Below are 14,173 nucleotides of genomic sequence, written 5' to 3' on the forward strand. Positions count from 1 at the left end.
TTGTTCACAGTACCTTTCTTAGTGCAGGTCACATGGGTGTTCGAGTCGGTCTCGGCATTTGTAGCGGATGCAATGCAAAATGGGAGCGGTGCAAGGTGTGTTGTCCCTCAATGCGGTGCGAGCAGCGGCTTGGTGAAGATTGTGCAGACGGCATCGGTAAGACCATGGCTTGTGGTACAGGGTCAGTTGGTGCTCAATGCTGTGCTGGCAGGATGCAGTGCAGTTGACAGAACCGGTCATGGCGTCCGTTGCGGTTACTATGCAAAGTGGAATCAGTGCATAGGGCGGTGTGCCGGTGTCCCTCAGTGCGGTGGGAGCAGAGGCTCAGTGCGATGTGAGTGACAGCCGGTTGGCGGGAATTGGTGCTGACCAAGCCGGACAGCTGTGCGTGACGAGTCAGTCTTGGGTGTCGAGCCAGCAGCAATCTTGTCGGTGAGCCCAGGTCAGCAAAGTGAAGCGAGGCGATGCAGGTTATGGTGTCTCTCAATGCGGTTCAAGCAGCGGCTTGGTGATAGAGTCTGATAGACCAAGGCTTGCGGTGCAGGGCGAGTCGGTGCGCTGTGCGCTTCCTTCAGGACACTAGGCCAGCGACAGAGTCGATCGTGGTTCCCTCTTCTCTGTGGCAACTGAAACAGCGGTTCCAGGAGTGGTACCCACAGGTTGATGAAGTCTTTCCAATCCCTGAGACTTCTTAACAGGAGGCCAGCTCAGTTCAGGCCCTTGGAGATACTCAGCACAAGTAGAGAAAGTTCAGTGCAGTCCTTTCACCGCCCATGGCAGATGCAGCAGATGCAGGCCAACCCAACAAAGGAACAACACAGCAAAGGGGCAGTACTCCTCCTGGCAGCTCTTCCAGCTCTTCGTCTTGGCAGGTTCCTTGATTCCAATGAGATCTCTGAAGTCTTTTCATTCCCTGAGACTTCCAACAAGAGGCAATCTCTACTTCAAGCCCTTGGAGAAAATTGTAGCAGCAGGATGATGAAAGAACAGTCCAATCATTTACCTAACCAAGACAGAAGCAACAACTGCAAGCCAACACCACAACACACAGTGTAGGGGCAGTACTCCTCCTCCAGATTTTCTGGTCCTTCTTCCTGGCAGGTTCCTTAGTTCAGAGGTAATCTAAAGGTCTGGGCTTTGGATCCCCTTTTTTATCCTCAGTTTCTCTTTGTCCTCTGGAGGCAGAGGGGCCTTATCCTGGTCCAAACCAGTTATGATCAGTCCTGTAGCACTTTGTTGACAAGTCTCCTTCCTTCCTTTCAAAGAGTAGGCCAGGGACATCAGACGCACCACAGGAGGTGAAGCCAGCATTGTGGAGGGAAGGCACTGCCCTGTTCAGGTCCCAGGTTGCAACTCCTCCCACCCATCTACATGTAGATGTTGCTATTCAGCCCTGTACTACCCCACCCTGTCTCCTGGAATTCCCAAGCCTCTGTCACTCACACTCCAGACAAGGAATACACAACCTAGCAGAGGCAGGCTTGGAGGGTTAGACAAGAAAATACCTACTTTACAAAAGTGGTATTTTCAAACTCAGACTGTTAAAACTAACTTCAGTAAAAGATGCATTTTATCATCCTGTGTCCAGGCATTCTAAACTCAAATTTCCACCATGTTCCCTGGGTCAGTTACGATTATAGGATGTAATAATCAAACTGCTCATTCTGGCCTATGGAGAACAGATGGCCTTGCAATAGTGAAAAACGAAGGAGGCTGTAATTCACTATCAGGACATGCTACACACACCAGGGCATGTCTTATCTTTCACATACAAGGTACCCTGCCCACAGGGGTACCTTGGGCCTACCTTAGAGGTGAATAACAGGTAGAAAAGGGAAGGTTTAGGGACTTGCAAGTGTGTGCACTTGCCAAGTTGACATGGCAGCACCAGGCTGTGCACAGGCTCTGCAATGGCAGGCCAGAGTTACACTTTACGGGTTGTTTGCATGGGTGGCACAATCCAGTGCTGCAGCCCACCAACAGCATATGATCTATAGGCCCGGCACTCGCAGTGCACTTTACAAGGGACAGACACATAAATCAAATAGGCCAATCATGGAAACACCAATCAAAACACAGTTTACACAGAGAGCATATGCACTTTAGTACTGAACAGCAGTGGTAAAGTGCCCAGAGTCCTAAAACCTACACACACAGGTCAGGAAAAAATAGGAGGAAAAAGCTAAAAATGTAGGGATAACTGTGCAAAAAGAGCCATTTCCAACACAAATGTTATATCACACATATATCAGAACACTATTGCATAATAATGTGGTACATTTATGCATAAAACATTGTATAAGATGCACACCATGTGTGTCCCAATATCATGAATATCAAACCCGAAGAAGGTATCAACAAAATAGAGGTTCAAAAATCCCCAAAAGCCCTGTTCACCCCCCCCCCCCCTCAAGAACAGTGGGTGATTATGCAAGAGACAACTTAATCCTCTATACTACTTTGATTCAAATTAGGGACTACACAAAACAAAGATCTCTCTAACAAATGAGTAAACCTCCAAAGTTATCTCACCATTATTATTATTCTCTGAGATTTACTGGGGGCCACTGCTGCAGATAACTTCACCCCAACAAATATTTTAAAATGCAGACTTTGCAACCAAAACTATTGAACTTCATCTGTTATAGTTAATTGTACTAACTGTAACTCTCGTGCCTGCAATCCACTGGTGATGATGTCACATATCACATCATTCATGACATGGTCAGTGACATCACAGATGACATGACTGATGACATCCCAAATAACATCACTGATGACATCATCCAGTGAATGTGGTTTGGATCCATATTTAAATATGTATTATATATATAGCAATCTGCATTGAAGAATGAGTGGATGCATAAGTGTCTAGAAGGACGATATAGTAGCAGTGTGATTGACTATTTACTTGACTAATTTATAGTGTCTCACTAAATATATTGGATAGTAACTAAACTGTGTGAATATCTGTATTAATTTCTAAATTGTTGTGTTAACTGCTGCACCAGTTAGTTACTAGCTATGTGAACGTCTATATTAGTTATTGGTTACTTACCTAATTATTTGTATGGGAGAGTGAGTCTGTGTGTAGTTCGGCGGGGTGTTTGTGGCTGCCCAAAGATGTGTCATTAGTTGACTCAATAGATATTCGATGTTAAGACTAAATGTTACAATACTTGTTTGGGTGAGTGAATATGTATATGGATGTCCTAATGTGCAAATATATCTCTTAATGATACATGTCTAAAAACTAGAATAATAAAAGGCAGTGTACATGACATATGTTGCATTTAAATAAGCATACATAAGACTCAGTGATTGCATGAGTGACTGTATGGATAACTGTATACTTGTAATAGTAATTTTATAACACACTAAGTATTAGTTACTATCTATATCATTAAATAAAGTGTAAGTGTGTAGCTCAGTAAATATAAGTATGTTCCATTGTTTGCATAAGTGAGCAGGATGACTGCATAAGTAAATAAGATGTGTGCTGGTGTGTAATGTCAATATAGGTGTATAAGTATATTTCATAGTGTTCAATTGATCATTAACAGCATGTATGAATGAATCTATAGATAATTGATTACATGTTTTTCTACATCTAAGAATGACTGAGTGGGTTTTAGATACTTGTATTAGTGTGTCAATGGATTCAAATATGGTACTCTATATTTTATAGTGAGTGATGAAAGATTATAGTAGTGCATGATGAGGTGTATCTGATTGTCACGAGGATGATGTCATCACTGATGTCATTTGAAATGTTATCAGTGATGTCATCAGTGATGTCACTGACCATGTCATGAATGATGTAATATGTGACATCATCACCACTGTATTGCGGGCGCGAGAGTTATAGTTAGTACAACTAAGTATAACAGAGGAAGTTCAATGGTTTTGTGTGAGTGAAATGTCCAGTTAACTGTACCATTCCTAAACCCTATGGTTTTTTCAGTGAATTTCAAAGGTTTTTTAAATGATAATTCCTAACTACAACCTGCTTGAAACCTATGTTTTTCAGTGAATTTCAAAGGTTTTTAAAATGACAATTTCTTCTCATTATGTTGACCACTTCCCCATATTTTCAACCACAAACCAAACTGCAATGCCACGTATAAAATCAGGCAATAGTTCCACTTACCACCAACAAATTAACATGGACATTTAACTACTGTAAGAACGTCTAACATCTACTACGTGAATTACATCGAACTCACACCCATGTTTAAAGAGCAATATGACTTAGAGATTGTAATTATATACTTCTGACACCCAACAAAATCACAATACTCAGCGCCACTACCACTAAAACCACCCCCACGGACCCCTCCCCTCTATTACCTCAGAGGCAACGCAAAACAGGACAACAGACCTTTCCAAAATAATATATCCCCTCAACAGCACACTAGCTCAATCTACAAAGATGTGGCAACCAAGTATGTATAAGTGAAAAAACTCGAACCTCAATAATAATGTACACAACGCTAAGACTACCAGTGAAATACTATACACAATTCACTATAGAAATCAAAAACTTTTCAGTGTGTACACATACCATTGATTTGTATAGTGTACTGAATAGTGGATGCAACCATATTATTTCAGACACTAGGGAATATTTCGGTCATGTAGCTGTGTTCACCCCCTCCTTTGAAGCAGAAGCGGAGTGGGCTAGTCCAACGTAAACAACGTCAATGTACGACTATAAATAATTAGGCTACACCTTGGGCATGGTTCACTTCTGCAAAGAGAAGAGACTGCGGCGCAGTGAAGGTCCCCACCTTGACACGTGGCTGCCGCCATGACCACGTGCCTCCTCGATACAGGCCGATTGCGTACTCAGCGCCACAGCACCGCAGACTTATGTCTGTATCGACTAGTGGTTTCCATCGACACTACAGACAGCAGGGTTCACAGCTTGAATTCAGCTTTGGTTCTAAATGTGCCTTCAGTGTCTGTGCCGAGAAGTGCCTACAATCTATTCTGCATTCAGTAGAGTTGCCAAATTTATACCAGTTGAATTCAGCATTGCATCAACACTATGGACATCATTGAATCCAGCCTTGCTTTATTTCAGGCAGAGACAATTGTACTGCGTCCTCAGATGTTGTAAACTGTGCAAATTAGCATTGATCGATCTTTGTGTCGATTACTGCCTTAAATCTACACTACGTACAACAGGGTGCAAAACTTGCCTTCAGCTCTGCCATCTACACTACAGACAGCATTCAAGATATCTTTGATTTATGTAAGGCAAATACTATTTTCTTAAAGGATGCCACAAAAAACATTCCTCAATGACTGTAGTGACTTCTGTTTTCAAAAGTACACTGCGATCAAAAGAGTTTACCGATTGATGTCAGTGCCGCATAAGCACTACAGACAGCATTACATTCAGCCTCAATTTAATTGATGGATTAAACACAGATCTGTTGACTGGGTGTGAGTGTTTGATTGGTTCAGATGCTCCGTCCATCACCACCCACTTTTGTACCGCTTTGTTCGCCATAAGTTGGCAGGGTATGCTCAGACGTGAGTCCCTTGCTCACTTTGCCACTGGATTCAAGCAAGCCTGGCTGAAGACGGCTGAAATGCCAGAAACCTGTCCTTGGAAGCTTGTTTCCAGTCCAGGGAAGGCATGGCTTGGCAGTTCGGACTCAACTGTTCCCATGAGGCACAGGGTCAGACTGATTTGCATATGGCCATGTCTGAACTGGGGTGGCAGAGTGGGCTAAAGAACGGTGATGGATTAAACGCAGATCTGTTGACTGGGTGTGAGTGTTTGATTGGTTCAGATGCTCCGTCCATCACCACCCACTTTTGTACCGCTTTGTTCGCCATAAGTTGGAAGGGTATGCTCAGACGTGAGTCCCTTGCTCACTTTGCCACTGGATTCAAGCAAGCCTGGCTGAAGACGGCTGAAATGCCAGAAACCGGTCCTAGGAAGCTTGTTTCCAGTCCAGGGAAGGCATGGCTTGGCAGTTCCGCCTGGACTGTTCCCATGAGGCACAGGGTCAGACTGATTTGCATATGGCCATGTCTGAACTGGGGTGGCAGAGTGGGCTAAAGAATGGTGACGGATTAAACCCAGATCTGTTGACTGGGTGTGAGTGTTTGATTGGTTCAGATGCTCCGTCCATCACCACCCACTTTTGTTGACGCTCAATTTTACCTAAAGCAGAGAAAAAACAGTGCTGTTGCACTGCTAGTATGTGCAAGCACTTTCAATAGCTGCATCACGTGAACTATGATAACAAACAATGTTCAAGTTTGCACCAAAATGTACCTCCACCACCAGCAATACCAAGTACCTCTGGAGTATCACCCTCAACATTGCGAACAGACATACGTCCCCACTTTGTGAACGTTACAATGCACTGTGTAAAGAGGAAACGTGTAATTTGTTATGAGGAGCAATCAGTACACCTAGTTTTCACAGCAATTGATAACCATTGATGCTAGTTTTTTTTCCCCCTAAAAGTTCACATACTCCAGTATTCAACAGTGAATGATTTCAGTGCAGTCCGTTCAGACCACGCATCATAGTAGGTTGAGCACACGATAAACACAAGACGTACTACCAACTCAGTACACCGTAAATAATCGCTACGTGCCTTTGTTAAGGCAAAATTAAATAGTCAAAACACATTTTTACCAGTGCGGTCTGCCTGGACCATGCATCATCGCAGGCTCCACACAAATCGCCCCTACATCAGTGCACCACAACTCATGAAGTCTTTACGAAAGAATGTTCTGTATATTATTTCACATACAATGCTCCTACCTTTGTACAACAGAAGTCATCCCAATTGAAGTGTAATGAGGACAAGACTGAAATCCTGCTTTATGGCCAGTTTCCTCCTGACTTTAGGTCACTTTTGTGGCCAGACGGCTTCCCCATCCCAGGCGCCTCAAACACCTTGGCTAAGAACCTCGGGGTCTGGTTTGGGGAGGACCTCCGTTTTGAGGGGCACATTAAGAGGCTCACTGGAGGCTGCTTTGGGACCCTGAAGTCTCTTAGAAAGTTTTTTCCGCTTCTGCCGGCCTCTGCTCGTGAGTCAGTCGCGAGAGCTTTAATTCTCTCGCGCCTGGACTACGCCAACGCTCTGTTTAGTGGCTCTCCTGCCTACTTGATAGGGCGGCTCCAGGTTATTCAGAACGCTACCGCTAGATTATTGGGGAACATCTCCAAGCGGATTAGCGTTAGGAGTTACCTGGAGAGTTTGCACTGGCTGCCGGTGCCGCATCGAATCACTTACAAAATCCTGACTTTGGCCCACAAGGCCATCAATGGGCGTGGTCCCGCCTATTTGATGAAACGATTCCTGCGGTATACTCCCAACCGAGATTTGCGCTCAGCATCTCAACACCTCATGCAAGTCCCGCGCTTTCGGCGCATCCGGCTGGGAGGACACTCTGTGACAGTGAGAGCGGCGCGAGCATGGAATGCGCTCCCTGCCTCTTTGCGCAGTACTGTGGACTTCACGTCTTTTAAGAAAGGATTAAAAACCCATTTGTTTAGATTAGCTGTTTAATTTGTTATGTTAGTTCAGGGCTCTGCTGCTTTATCTCCTTTTCTTCTTCTTCGCGCCAGGATACTCCGGCAGTAATTGTGCGCGCTATAAAACAGCTTAACATAACATAACATAACATAACATAACATAACATAAACCGTTTATGATTAAATATCTGTATATGATATCATGTTTACTATTCTACTTCTTACCAACAACAACGTAATAAAATGGAGTCGAGCACTTGGGAACCGACTGAATGCTTACACCTCTATAAGGAAATTGTCTAGCTAAATATACAGCACCTTCACTTTTAGAACAGTGCATACATCAGAACATACTGCTGTATGACTCATTACAATGCTGAAATAGCAGTAGCAGAATGTTTGCAGGAAGTCTCACGATAGAAATTAAGCAATCCAAACTTTAAAAGCCAAGTTTGCAGATGTTTAGAAAAGTGCATTTGTTATATATAGATGTTTAAAGCAGTCCATACACTTAGTCCAACTTTGCTGCATGATTACTTCAAAAGTGACAGAATTATTACACTTCTCGAAGGAGACTGTAGAGCTGAATGAATAACTGCTTAACTTTTTATACAGTGTACAGACAAGCATATATTGCTATATGGGTGGTAAATAAATAAATTACCGGTACTATTTTTCTATGCATTAAAGGTAAATAAGGATAGCTCAATAAATAAGAGGCAGGATCCGTGGAATCTGAGTCAATACAGGTTTAATTAAGAGGCTCGAGCCAGTGGACCATCGGGTTCCATCACCTGCGAAGGTTGAGGAAGGGACAGACACAGGGAAAAAAGAGGGACAGGCTAATGTCATATTTACATCATACAGTATATATAGTAAAACAGTACAATTGCATTGAATACAGTAGGCGTAACAAGTGACAAACGGAAGATAAGAACATATGGGCGTGAAAGAAGGCGTGCACAGGGCGTGCACGGAGGTGTGTGATGTAGACGTCACAGAAGTGTCATAAGTGGGTGGATACATGGAGGGGGCTTCATGGGCAGCTCGAACCTTTAACCTACTGGTGCGCGCAAAACGGGTCATGACGTGTAACTGGGGAGAGCTGGGGGCTCTGACTCCTAGCACTAGAAGAGAAGACTGAAGTCTGGGATGTCAGAACGACCTGTACCTATAGTATATCTGATATCTAGTGTTTGGAGTACATGTTGCTTGAAACTAAAAGTCATCAGGGCAAAGGCTACTTGTCACTAAGGATAGTGCATGCATATATTTCTTCATGTATTGCGCGTGCAATGGATCTTCTATGGATATTAATTCAGTAATTCACTTGCATGGAGACAGGAAGACTAGACTATAGATGAACGTGTTTATGCAGTTCGTTAGCTAGGAATGTGAAGACGAGGAGCTGAACAGATAACTGTAGGCATAACATATTCTTGGCAGGCAGGCCAGGCCGAGCCGGGCACCGCACTGCTTGGCAGGAAGTAAGTGAAGGGTCAGGGATGCAGGTGGGGGCTGCTTCTCTCGGAGCGTTCAGGAGGCCTGAGGCCTGGATCTGGTGTCCGGGCCCTGTGAGGCCTAGAAACGGGTGCAACTCGATAACTAAATTCACGTTGCTTTCAGGGGGACTGGATAACTGACATACTAACGTTGGACACAACTATAAATGCGTCTTTATTCGGTCAAGAGGGAAAATATGCATATTAATCATGCACATATAACTTATGATGGGGAGCACGTAGGGACACATAACAGGGCAAAATTCAATTTTCCTCATTCCCTCCTTGTTCCCTACGTTCCCTTCAGGAAACATCAATATTCATAAGACCATCTATCTGTTCGTACAGTATAATTTGCTCATCCTTTATCTTTTGGGAATAGGACTTTGGAAGGGGAATACAAGATGTGGCGCACAAGCCGCAAATCGCAGGCCCACATTGTAAACAGAGACAACAACTGAATATGATCATTACTATTATTCCCAGGAATGACAGTACTTTCCATCCCCAGGCAGATATTACACTCCAGAGCCAGCCGGACCATGTCCAGGTGCCTGGATTCTGGTGTAGCTGATGAGCTATTTTATGAAGTCTAGTTATTGCTGAATATACAGACGGTGCGTTATTAGGAATGAAAATGCAACAACTAGATCCGATGACTCTACAAGCTCCGCCCCTATCGGCCAGTATGACGTCAATAACAAGGTGGTTCTGAAGAACGACAAATCTCATAGCAGATTGTTCCTCTGTTAAGTTACCTAGGGCAGAAGTAGTCTCATTCACTACTGCTTCAAGGGTTCTGGTTAACCTGCGTATTAATTTACTATTCTGGACAGGACCTATGAAAAAAAAGAAACCTTTATTGAAATCTGTATACTGTTCTAATGCAGTTTCAGTCTGATCAACAATTGGGGACTCAATCTCCCTTCTATGTCTGACGTGTACTAGATGTGTATTTTGGTGGTAATCAGATGGGGCTAGGAAAACTGGTGGCAGTAGGAAGGCAATGTAACATGTTCCATCCCAATCTAGGGGCAAACGTATATATGCGGTCTGACCACATATAAAATATGAATGACGTGAGGCTTTGAAAGTAGACTTCCCACTGTCACTATACTCGACCACAGTAGTACAATCACTGTGTCCTAGATGTACTGAACCATTCTGTCTAACACATAATTCGCCTTTCACTGGTAGAACTGATATAGAAGGCGAGTCTGGATTAGTCTCGGACTGAACATTCAAAACCATGAGGTTGGAGGAAAAATTACCTAGATCATATACTTCATTTTCAAGATCTAACCCTGTCCTATGGGAAAGACCTTCCTTGTCTGGGAAACAGGTGCTATTCAGAAGAGACTTATCGTCTAAGGATGACGTTAATGTGAACCATGCTCCACACGAACCATTGTGTGAAAACGGATAGGGAAAGAGTGGCAGAGCTCCCTTCACGGTCTGGTAAGGGGGGAGTCGACCACATACCCAGCAATTAGTGGCATTGCTGGTCTGGTGAGAATAGTGTAACATGCGGATAAAAGTATTGTTGCGCATTGCAAGACGGTAGGATAACTCGTGAGGGGGTAGTTCACTAAATGTGTGCTCTACTGTATCATTAGAGGAAAGATGTACATGTGTACCAGGAGGAGGAAAGAATACATGGAGCATATAACTTATACATGTGATCGTAAGACTCAGAAATAACATAAACAATAACGTGACAACGCATCTGCTTCGCAGACTTTTACAATAACGTATTTTCTTGGAGATTCGTCTATCTCTCTCACTATATGGGTCTATCTTATACATGTCAGGAACCTGTCTAACCGCTTCACCCGAGAGGGACTTAAACAATTAAACTGTCTGACTTGCTAGACCGTAACTTTAACTTATACTCCTGCTGCGGAGTTTTCTCTAACAGGGGAAGTTTAGAGTCAGTATCGGGGCAGTCCTTGAGAAAAGTCTTTGGACGCAGTCCATGGAAACGCTTGATGTGGCTGGAGTGTAGCCAGCCCTTCCTGCCTTCCAGTTTCACGGCGGTCCTTGTGGTCATCAGAACGAGTTTTGTCTCCTTCCAGCGGGGCTCCAGCGGACTTGAACGATCGAAATTCCTCACGAGGACGAAATCGCCTGGAACGACCTCGTGCGGTTTCACCTGGGTGTTGTCTGGAAAGGCAGCCGCGACCTGTGAACGACAAGAGAGTAGTGCAGACATCAAGGAAGCTAGGTAATCTGTCAGCATATTACTGTCAACATCTGTAATCTTACGAGGCATAGGTGTACCCCACATGTTTGGGGGACGACCAAATACGACTTCATACGGTGATAAACCTGATCTGGAGTGAGCGACCATTCGCATATAGAAGAGGGCAACCGGCAGGGCTACCATCCAATCTACGCCTTTCTCGGCACAGACCTTCGCTATACGTATTTTCAGAGTTTGATTGTGTCTCTCGACGAGGCCAGCTGCCTCGGGGTGTCGTACGCAGTGGAACTTCCACTGGTACCCTAACAGGAGTGATACTTGTTTCATGAGTTCGGACGAGAATGGCTGTCCGTTGTCTGAATACACGACCCTGTGCAAACCATAGCGTGGGAAAAACTCACGAACCAACTGCCTGGCAGTGGTCGCGGCAGTATAATCTGGAACTGGATATGCTTCTGTCCATCTGGACAAAGCACATACAACTACGAGGACATACTTGAAACCTCGGCATCGATCCATCTGGATATAATCCATCTGGAGGACTTCAAAAGGATGGTCAGGAGGATGGAATCCACCTTGTTCCACGGGAACACCTTTACCTGGATTGAACTGACAACAGATCATGCAGGTACGCACTTTCTGCTTCGCTGCTGTTCGCAAATGCTTGTTAAACCAGAGGTTCTGGATGCTGTCTAACATGGCTTTTTCTCCTAAATGTGCTGGACTGTGTGCTGTATTAATGATGGCTTGAACCATAGAGTCGGGGAGAAACCATGTGGGTTTTCCCTTCGTCAACCATACCTGATCTGTCTGGACCCCTCCTTGTTCAGACCATTTCTTGATTTCGTCTGGGGTAGCATGTGTCTGTATGTCTAGTACATCTTGTGTAGGGTCCTTGACTGTCATGCAAGTCGTCTGGACTGGAACGTCTATCTTTGTCGTGTTAACTGGAATGTCTGGAGTCTGAGCTGTAAGCTAGGCTGTTCGATCTGCCAGGTCGTTACCCTGGGAAATGATGTCAGTGACTTTCGTATGTGCCTTGCACTTCATAATGGCGATAGCTGTCGGTAAATGTATTGCATCTAACAGAGCTTGAATGAGGGGGCCATGCTGAATCTTGGTTCCATGAGAGGTCATGAAACCTCTTTCCTGCCAGAGGACTCCAAAGTCGTGTACGACTCCGAATGCATAACGTGAATCTGTATATATGTTTACTTTCAGGTTCTTGGCTCGTATGCAGGCTTGAGTCAGAGCGATGAGCTCTGCTGCTTGAGCAGACAGGGTGTCAATACGATGTGTTTCTATAACTTCTGTTTCAGTAGTCACTGCATATGCGGCTACTAACTCTCCTGTACTTGATCTCATACATGAACCGTCCACATAAAGTGTCAGGTCTGGATCAGGTAATGCAATGTCCGTCAAGTCTTGTCTTGGCTTAGTCATAATGTTAATAACTTCCACACAGTCATGTGCTGCAGGATTCGGGGTAACTGAAGGTAACAGTGTAGCAGGATTTAATATGTTGCAGCGTCTGATCTCTATGTGTGGCTGGAACAGTGTCCATTCATATCCTGTCAATCGTGCTATAGTCAAGTGCTGAGTCTGGGTTCGGTTTAAAAGAACTTCCACTGAGTGTGGAACCTGTACTGTCAGGGAATGTCCTAACACTATGGAATCACTCTGTCTGATAGCTAATGCTGTGGCTGCAACTGATTTGAGGCACGCAGGCAGAGCCTGGGCTACTGGATCTAATGTGCTCGAAAAATAAGCACAAGGCTTGTGTTGTCCTGCTTGATCTTGTGTGAGAACAGATAATGCTGTACCATCACGTTCAGTGACAAAAAGTGTAAAAGGCTTGCTGTAGTTTGGTGTCGCTAGAACAGGTGCTTGACATAAAGCTTTCTTTAATTCATTAAAAACAAGTGTATGTTCCTGGGTCCAAGGGAGGACAGTCGATGTCGCAGCCTCCTGTGTCGTTAACTGTATCAGTGGCTTGGCTAGATATGCGTACTGAGGGATCCATTGTCTACAGTACGAAGTGAGGCCGATAAAAGCTCGTACCTCCTTCTGTGTCTTGGGCTTCGGAAAATGTGCAATTAACTGGATACGGTCGGGTGTCAACTGTCTACCCCTCTTGGACAGTAAGTGTCCAAGGTATACCACTTGCTGGACACAGAACTGTAGTTTCGAAGGGGACACCTTGTGCCCCATCTCTGCCAGGAAATATAAGACTGTCAGTGACGCACGTTCGCAGTCACGTTCAGTACGGGCTGTGATTAACAGATCATCAACATACTGGAGTAGGGCAGTGTCAGTTGGCATGTGAATACTGTCTAGTTGTCGTTTCAGTGCTTGACTGTAAATACTAGGGCTTTCTGTGAAACCTTGAGGAGCACGTGTAAATTTATAGCTCTTTCCATTTAAACAGAATCCGAAAAGGTACTGGCTGTCTGGATGGGTGGGGACTCTAAAGAAGGCGTTCTTGAGATCGATAACAGTAAAGAACGCTGCTTCGGGATCAATGGCAGTCAATAAGGAAGAAATATCTGGAACCGCTGGGTACTGGGGTATGATACATTTATTAAGTTCTCGAAGGTCAATTACTAGTCGATAAACTGGAGGTGCATTTGGGTCAGTACGTTTAAGAATCGGAATGATCGGAGAATTACATACATTGGAGTCAGTTTCTACAACCACTCCTTGAGCAATGAGCTCGTCAATAATTTTCGACAAGGCTGTTACAGCTTCAGGTAGCAACTTGTATTGTCGGATTCGTGGTAGTACAACTCCTTGTTTCAGGGTGACACGGTATGGTGTAATGTGCATACAACCTACATCAGTTGGACCTTGCGCCCATAAATGCTGTGGTACATTCAATAATCTTGGATCAAAATCTCGTAACACATAATGTCCTTTAAAATCACGTAAAAACAATCTCACTCCTTCTGGGGAACAGCA

This window comes from Lissotriton helveticus, chromosome 6 (genome assembly GCF_964261635.1).
Source record: "Lissotriton helveticus chromosome 6, aLisHel1.1, whole genome shotgun sequence".
Classification (NCBI taxonomy): Eukaryota; Metazoa; Chordata; class Amphibia; order Caudata; family Salamandridae; genus Lissotriton; species Lissotriton helveticus.